Raw genomic sequence first — 7998 nt, 5'->3', positions numbered from 1 at the left:
AAGTAATGAAAGGAATAACGAGTAAATGTAGCATTAATTGACTAAGGCAAAAAAAATTTAGTTTCGACTGTAAAAATAGTAAACAAAAACGTTTCCAGTTACACAAACCTTTAATTAGTATTTTCCTTTTTTGTACTAAACTAATTAGTAATTAAGTAATACGAAAATAAAGGTATAATTATTTTTATTATATTACCATAATATATTAAACTAACAATCAGTTGGTTTAGTAGGACGAGGCACTATGTCCCTTAAGCAAGGTCAGAGTTCAAATCCTGGTGTTTGCGAATGGAACAAACTGTGTTGGGAGAGTCGTCTTCGCCTCTGCAACACTCGATCTGGATTATTCGATCAATAGATCGGATACCAGTGATTAATTAAAAAAAAGACAATCATATAATCTTGAATTATTTGAGGAAAAAACATTTATTTCTATGTATAGTAAATTGAATATCAATCGAGGATTATTTTAAGGTCAATCATAGATTTGACAAGATTTTTAGGAAATTATCAATTGCTATGATAGAATACATAATCTTTCCCATTATATCATTTAATCTCTATAAATTATAAACTGAATTCATTAACACATTAGACAGAAAAATAACCAAAAATGGAAGAAAAAATAGTTTCTTTGTGTGAGGTTGATCATGTTGATAACACATTCTTGAAGAAAATTCTTGCAAGGAAGTCGGTTAAGGATCAATCCTTGCATATTTTGGATAGCGAAAATGCTGTGTCGATTCCTTTCGACTGGGAAATGATGCCCGGAACTCCGAAGCATCCTCGATCCGAGACCCGTCCACCTTCGATCAAGCCGTGTCCGGCTGTTGAGAGCCAAACATTAGTGATCCCTGCCTTTGCTTCCGACCACATTGCGGTCACGTCGTGCTTTTGGATTAAACCTCGAAAGAATCATCGCCGGGACAAAAGGGTTATCATGGTTCATCCCAAAGGCCGCCGAGGATGTTCACAGCCGTCAGGTGCCGATGATATTTCGTCTGATGGCAGAGGCAATCACAATCTAGAAAGTTTCGAGTTTTCTGATGTCAATGTCGGTTCGTCGTCGTCGGATCACTCGAGGTCGTGCTCGTCGTCATCGGTGTCCACCTCTTCTTACAATAGTAACAACGATTCATCTAATGCAACAAGTTTGCGTAGGTTTGCTAAGGGACTGATGAAATGGTCATTTTAGTATAGTTTTGAGTTATGATATATTGCATCATTTAGGGTTAGGGGTTCTTAAAATTTAGTTATCATCCTTAATATTTTGTGTCCTTATTTGCAAACTGTTTAACACAAGGTTTCGTGTACTAAAAAGAATCCCTTGAATGTAATAAAATAGCATCTTAATGTTTTGAATATGTTTTTTTAGAATTAATCGATTGCTTACAATATTTTAAAAACCATTTTTCAAAAAGCTACACAAACTAACCCTTAGAATTTAAGACGAGACCATATGGATTGACGGACGAATGTTTCTTAATAATTATATACCTTTCTACATATAATTTTCTTGTAATGAACATGTCCTATTTATTAGGAATGAAAATAATTATCTTATATAATAAAATAAAAAATAAATTATGTGTTTAGTACTTAAATTATTAGTTTTGTTTTATTTTAATATCTAAATTTTTAATTTTTTCAAATCATATATAATGTCTAATTTTCATTTCAATTTAAAACATCATGGTCAAAACTTTAATATTTATTTTATTTTTTACATCGTTCAAAATTTAACGTTATTTTTTTTAAAAATTTAAAAATTTAGATATTAAAACTAAAAAAAAATTAAATATTGAAACGGATATTAATATCATAAAATGAATAGGGGGTGAGGAGAGACCGCACAGCGATCCCATGAAATGGTTACATCTGGGAATGCAGGTTGCAGCCTTAATGCCAAAGTCTATCCCTTTCCCTATCCCGTTCCATCTGCCTCATTCATTCTCTTCCTTTATATATGTACATATATTATTATATAAATCTCACACACCTCGATGCTCGTGCACCCCCCCCCCCTCTTTCTCAACATTCATCTTCTTTTCCATTTAGCTATATCAGTGTTTCGATTCGTCTTTCTCATGGTTTCATCACTTGATATCTCTCTCCCTTTCCTTTTCTAATTGCACAGTCCCCTCTGCTGCAACTGCTAGTTGCTGTTCTCTGTCCACCTAAGTTATCACCATGGATTCTTCTTGCCACTACCACCTCCTCTCCTCCCCTTCTTCTAGCCACCGTCTCTTTCAAGATGCAGGCGGTGAAGGTCCAGGCTTTACCGCCGCTGGTGCAACAACAGACTCATCTGTATTCAAAGTCGGCCCAAAGCTCAAGGATTTCCCCGGCGGTTCACCCCAACCACAGCTGCCGGATGACATGTATGATTCTGACTTCAAAACCATTGCTGCTAATTTTCCTCGGGAGCAACAGCAGGTGCCTACTACTGCAGCCGATCATGCACCGAAAAGAGCTGTCGATACTTTCGGGCAACGTACCGCTATCTACCGGGGTGTAACCAGGTCAATAAATGACAAAGATGCTCATCTTTTTGAAACTAAAAGTGTGAAATTAATGGTAAAAAGCTGCATCTTTTTTGTTTGGATTAGGCATAGATGGACTGGAAGGTATGAAGCTCACTTGTGGGACAATAGTTGTAGAAGAGAAGGCCAAAGTAGGGAAGGAAGGCAAGGTAATACCTAACATCTTTTTGCCTACTAATTTATCACGCATACTTTATTTTTAGTATTAGCATTAGTAGTAGTACTGCTAGGGGTGAGTATTTGATCTAGTCTGATCAAATTTTTTTTAAATAGGATCAAATTATTTTGAAATACTCACACTAGGTAGATTTGAGAGATTTGACTCAAATTTAAAAATTAATCTACTCATTACTAAAAAAAATTGAGTTACTTTGGTTCTATTTTGTAACTCAAAATTTATTTGATGTTTTTTCCAAATAAAGTTAAGTATATGGAATTACAAGGAGTGAAAAAATCGATTTTTCGACTTGGAACTAGTTTTGCTCGCCCCTACTATGTGATCTTGGAAATGTTGAAATGAAGAGTCCTACTGATTAATCATGCATGCTTCATTATTAGCATTAGTATTGCAAATGGTTAGTGATTCTAATATTGTAACACCCTAATTTAGGGGTTATGTTTCTTCTAGATTAAATATGAAGTTGGTTGGAAAATAATTTATTTTGTTAGACCATTATTTTATTAAACAAATGGAGGATAATGAATTAGGTAGAAGTGGACAAATTGTTGGGGTGTGATGGGATTAAATTATAATAATGGCATGAATGAAATCCTTATCTTCATCTCTCTCAATCTCACCTTCAATATCTCTCTCCACTATCTGATTCTCTTATTTCCTTCGCCACAACCTCTTATCCGCCCCTTCTCGTCGCACCGTGGTCCGTCCTGTCAAAGCAAAATGCGGTGTGGGACAGGAAGACGTCGGTGGAGCTGGAAATGGAAGCTTGACGACTTTTGTCAAAGACGGATGCGCCGGTGGCAGTGATGGGCGGGTGGTTCCATTCGAGTTTCACAAGGAGGCTATGGACTCGTATATGGCTTATGCATTATCCGTGTTGCATGGGCGGGCTTTGCCCGATGTTAGGGATGGTTTGAAGCTGGTGCATAGGAGAATCCTCTACGCAATGCATGAATTAGGTTTTCGTCTAGAAAACCATTCAAGAAATGTGCTAGAGTTGTCGAAGAGGTCCTCGGCAAGTTCCATTCTCATGGAGATAGTGCAGTATATGATTCGATGGTGCGGATGACACAGGATTTTTCATTGAGGTTCCCGCTTATCCAAGGACATGGAAATTGTGGTTCAATTGATGCAGATCCTCCTGCTGCTATGCATGGTGTCGTAACCGGTTTTCGTCCGGGCACGAAATATTAAATTTGGCGGGGAAATTGATGTGAATAAATAATTTTGAAAATAATTTGTGAGTCGCCATCGACCTTTTGGATCAGGTAGGTCGAATACCTAAAAAATTTTCTTTTAAAAGAGTTTTTAAAAAAAACATCAATTAAAAAAAATGAACTGATCTGCGTTTTATAACCAAAAATTCATTTTTAATAATAAAAAGGGATTCGTGGTCGGTTACGTTTAGGGAAGGATTAGCACCCCTACAACGCCCAAAATTGGTACTTTTTAATTATAAATTGTCTCTATTATTAAAATTATAAAAATTCAAAATATTTAATCATAATCCTTTTTTCAAAATTATATAAAAAAATATTTTTTATTTAAAAATATCAGAAAAGAACATCTAGGTGCCTTAAGACAGCTCTTTTCTTTGATATTGATAAATATTAATTTAAATAATATTGTTTAAAAAATATCAGAATATGACATTCAGTTGTATTAAGACTGTCCTTTTCTTCGATATTAAAAATAAACATTAAAAAATTTATTCCAGATTTATTATATATATTTTATGAATACATAAAAATATTTAAAAATATAAACAAATAAAAAAACAATAAAAATCCACTAAAACAATATATTTTAAAGCAATAAATAAATGAAAACTTATAATTAAATGCTTAAATATAGTAAAATAAAAAACTTATTCAATATTAATCAAAGTTTAGGGATTAAACATGCTATTTCTTTATTTTATTTATTTAGTGACTAAAATAAATTATCTAAAATTCAGATATAAATAAATAATTAAAAATATAAACTAAGGATTAAAATATATTATTAAAATTAAGGGATTAAATATGTTATTTATCCTAAATATATTATTTTAATAAAAAAGACTAAAATGAATAAAAAAATTTCGAGATCAAATTAAAATTATTCAAATTTAGTGACTAAAATGTAAAGTTTACAAGATGGGAGGCTGCGGACGGGGTTTAACTATTCTATAATTACGCGCATAGTCCTTCCCGAAACGACGTCGTTCGGGAAGGCCTATATGGTCTAAAACGGCTGGCCCGAAGGGCCAGCCTTCATTTTTTCATTTCTGTTCTCTCTCTAACTGAGAGAGAACAAATTCTCTGCCTTCTCTCTAGCTTCCCTCATCGGAGGGAAGCCGGTCACCGTCGGCCACCGTGTGCCGCCGTGAATGCAACCGCCGGCCACCGCATCCGGGGGCCGGAAAAAATATTTTTACACTAACAGATAGATACCGTCCTAAGGACGGTTCCAGTGTTATTTCCTCCTAAAAAAGCTCCCAATCGGAGCGAATCTACAAAGTACCTTCGTTTTCAAGGTTCCGGTGAGATCCGGTGGTCGGAGCTTCCTCGGTAAGTTCTTTTCTCCTTTTTCCTTTTTTTTTTTTGTTGCTTTGCTGCTGAGATCGTTGGTAGTATGTATATTTTTTTTCTTTCTCTTCTCTGTCTCTGTGTTCTCTGTCTTTCCTCCTTCCTTCTCTGTCTCCGTCTCCTTTTTTTTTCAGGTGGGGTGTGGCTTTTATAGCCACCACCGGTGTGGCCATCGGACCAGTCCGAAGATGGGGTCTCGGTGAGTCACCGGACTACCAGTGGTGACACCCCGTAGCCATGGCATGGACGGCTGGCGTTGATCTTCTGGAGTCTTCATTTGGGACGTGGCAGCGGCGGAGGCGGCGAGAAAGGTCGGCAGCCGCGTGGAAACTGGGGCGGCGCCGCGTGGCCCTAGGTATCAAACCCTAGGGTTTCCCTCTGGAGCCATCTGGACCGTTGGATCTTGCCAGATCCAACGGCAGCAAGCTGAGGCGGCTGGTTTTAGATTAGGTTAGGAAACCCTAACTGGAAACCCAAATGTTTAGGGTTTCTGGTTGATTTGGACCGGTTCTGGTTTGTTTGTAACTGGGCCGGTCCAGTTGTAATTGGTCTGTAGTTATTATTTATATATATATGTTTTATATATTTAATAATAATATAATAATGATAATAATAATAATAATAATAGTATAATAATAATAGATAATAATAATAATATTATAATAATAATATGGATAAAAAATTAATATCTTCAGCTGCCCCTCTTTGCTCATTCTGTGTTAACAAGAATAGGGCAAAGATGAAAAGATAATAAATTTTTTTATCCATTTTGATTTTACTTTGATCATAATGGAGATATTGAATAAATTCTTCTCTTCTTCTCATTATGAACTCTCCGAAAAGATAATCCATCATGATGAATTCAGGTAAAAGGTTGAACAAATTCTTCTCATTATGAACTTCTTCTTCCTTCTTCAGATGAGTTCTTCTCATTATGAACTTTCTCTGGAAAAGCTGATCCCAAATGATGATTCAGGTAAAAGGTTGAACAATTCTTCTCATTATGAACTTCTTCTTCCTTCTTCAGATGAGTTCTTCTTATTATGACTTTCTCTGGAAAAACTGATCCATCAAATGATGGATTCAGGTAAAAGGTTGAACAAACTTCTCATTATGAACTTCTTCTTCCTTCTTCAGATGAGTTATTCTCATTTGAACTTTCTGGAAAAGCTAATCTTTCAAATGATAGATTTGAATCTTTGCTAAAATCTTTGAAATTCCTGTTAAAAATTCAACAGAAAAATGAATGAAAATGCACCTATTTTGTAAACACCTAAATATGATGCATGAATGTTAAGTTATTTGATTTCAGATTGGTGAATTGAATATTTCTTCAATTGTAAAAACCCAATAGATCTTTCTTTTCAAATCAAAGAATAATTATCTTTGACAATGATGTAGATATAATGTCACAAACCTCTTGAGAATAAAACTCATAGTATAGGCTCTTGAAAAGCTTGCATTCAGGCAACATGTTGATTCTGATAACAATTCATCTGATTATGAAGTGACCTTTCAATAATTTCACAGATATCGATAGTTCTTCTAATACCGAGAAATCTTGAATTCTGATTCTGATGAGGAAATAACTGTTATACTTGACAAAAATGGGATTCTCATGGGCTGAAACTTCAATAGCCCTGAGAATGTGGTCCAGATTCATCAATTGCAGAATTGGCAAATTTTATATGTGCTGCTCAAATGACAAAGGCTGATGCCTTCTTCTGGTAAAAAGGAAGTCATTATGCAATATCCCAATTACAAGCAAGGCGAAACTTGGGCTATGATTTTTGAAAAGGAAGAAGCAGAGGAAGCTTGAAAAAGCTTCTTAATGAAGATAATCATGCAGTTCATCTTTTAATTCCAATGATTGGTTCTGGGGTTCCTACTGAATCAGATCAACTCAAAGAACACTTCCAGAAGATGCTATATCCTTATTTTACTATGAGCAATTCATTCCAAATTCAATGATTGGTTTTTTGGTTTATACCAACCAGATAACTCAAAGAACACTTCCAGAAGATGCTATTGGCAATTCATCTTTAAACTCATGATTGTTCTATCCAACCAGATCAGATAACTCAAAGAACACTTCCAGAAGATGCTATTGGCAAATTCATCTTCCAAATTCAATGCTTGATTCTGTCCAATCAGATCAGATAACTCAAAGAACACTTCCAGAAGATGCTATTGGCAAATTCATCTTCTAAACTCAATGTTTGATTCTGTCCAATCAGATCAGATAACTCAAAGAACACTTCCAGAAGATGCTATTGGCAAATTCATCTTCTAAACTCAATGCTTGATTCTGTCCAATCAGATCAGATAACTCAAAGAACACTTCCAGAAGATGCTATTGGCAAATTCATCTTTCAGTTAATGTTTGGACTAGGATATCGCAATACTTATTTGATGTAGAGCCAGAATTTGTAGATTCGAAGTATTTCCATGCTACTACACTGAAAAGGGCTATATTCATAATTCTGCCAATTAAGAACAGATTTTCTCTTATTTTGCTTCCTCCATGTGCTGATGCTTTTCCATTGACAAAGAAATGATGGCTTTCATGTGATCCAAGAACAAAGTTGAACTGTTTATAAACATGTACAGGACGTCTCAAATTGACAGAAAGGATCTATAAGGTTCTTGAAGCTTATGACAATGAGCCACCTTCAAGTGTCCAGAAGTATGTTCTTAATGAGTGCTG

General features: G+C 35.2%; 1 pseudogene; it reads left to right on the top strand.

Moving 5' to 3' along the window:
• The first annotated feature begins 2190 nt into the window (after window positions 1-2190).
• The window catches only part of LOC120145636, a 25002-nt pseudogene continuing 19194 nt past the window's right edge, over window positions 2191-7998 (top strand).

Source organism: Hibiscus syriacus, unplaced genomic scaffold (genome assembly GCF_006381635.1).
Source record: "Hibiscus syriacus cultivar Baekdansim isolate YM2019G1 unplaced genomic scaffold, ASM638163v2 tig00110893_pilon, whole genome shotgun sequence".
NCBI lineage: Eukaryota > Viridiplantae > Streptophyta > Magnoliopsida > Malvales > Malvaceae > Hibiscus > Hibiscus syriacus.
This window is presented reverse-complemented; position numbering and strand designations above follow the sequence as displayed.